This window comes from Hippocampus comes, unplaced genomic scaffold (assembly GCF_001891065.2).
Source record: "Hippocampus comes isolate QL1 unplaced genomic scaffold, H_comes_QL1_v1.1 C16869152, whole genome shotgun sequence".
Taxonomy (NCBI): domain Eukaryota; kingdom Metazoa; phylum Chordata; class Actinopteri; order Syngnathiformes; family Syngnathidae; genus Hippocampus; species Hippocampus comes.
In genome coordinates this window covers 1-1,053 of record NW_017840352.1, presented here as the reverse complement: position 1 = coordinate 1,053, position 1,053 = coordinate 1, and the positions used below count along the sequence as shown (strand labels likewise).

The following is a 1,053-nucleotide window of genomic DNA, read 5'->3' as shown; positions in this document are numbered from 1 at the left end:
ACTCTCCACCCATCCATCAAACCTATCCACTCATCTGTCCAACCTCAATCACCAATCCCTCAACCAACCCAACCAACACCAAATCATCTATCAATCAATCAATCAACCTTCCGTCTGCCCAACCTCGCTATCAATCGATCCAACCCTCCTATCTCTACATCCACCTCTTCAATTTATTTGACGTGTAGGTTTGGTACATGGACGGTTATACCAACAGTAAGATCGTCCGAGAGTTCAAGACAATGGAGGACTTCACAGCAGGAGTGGTCGCTCGCACTTACAGCCTTCCTTTCAAATGGGAGGGAACCAATCACGTGGTCTACAACGGCTCACTTTATTACAACAAGTACCAGAGCAACATTATTGTCAAGTACAGCTTTGAGACAGGCACCGTGCTGGCCCAGCGAGAATTGGAGTTTGCCGGGTTCCATAACATGTACCCGTACACGTGGGGAGGGTACTCGGACATCGACGTCATGGCGGATGAACTCGGCATGTGGATCGCATATGCCACCAACCAAAATGCCGGGAATGTTGTCATTGCCCAGATCGATCCGGACACCTTGCAGGTCCTGAACACTTGGAACACCGAATACTCCAAAAGGAATGCCGGGGAGTCATTCATGATCTGCGGGACGCTCTACATCACCAACTCTCACCTATCGGGAGCAAAGGTTTACTACGCATACTCCACAAAGACTTCAACATATGAGTACATCGACATTCCATTTCTCAACCAGTACTTCCATATCTCCATGCTTGACTACAATGCCAGAGAGAGAGTGCTGTTTGCCTGGAATAATGGACACCAGGTCATATTCAACATCACCCTGTTCCATGTCATAGAAACAGACGATGGCTCTAAAAAGTGAGCAGTGACGCAAGCGCGTGCTGATTGTTCTGATTTTCATTTCAAGAGTCTGGAATGGAGCATGGAAAACCATGTACCATAATGGGAACACATCCATCTGTCCATCCAACCATTTTCGAGACTGCTCATGCTGTTTAGGGTCACGAATAGGAGCTGCAGTCTTTCCCAGCTGACTTTTAGGC

At 47.7% G+C, this 1,053-nt stretch overlaps 1 pseudogene; it reads left to right on the top strand.

Annotated features, from left to right (window-relative positions):
* Nucleotides 1-188: 188 nt before the first annotated feature.
* On the top strand, nt 189-1,023 carry LOC109509361 (noelin-3 pseudogene; annotated as a pseudogene).
* Nucleotides 1,024-1,053: the final 30 nt, after the last annotated feature.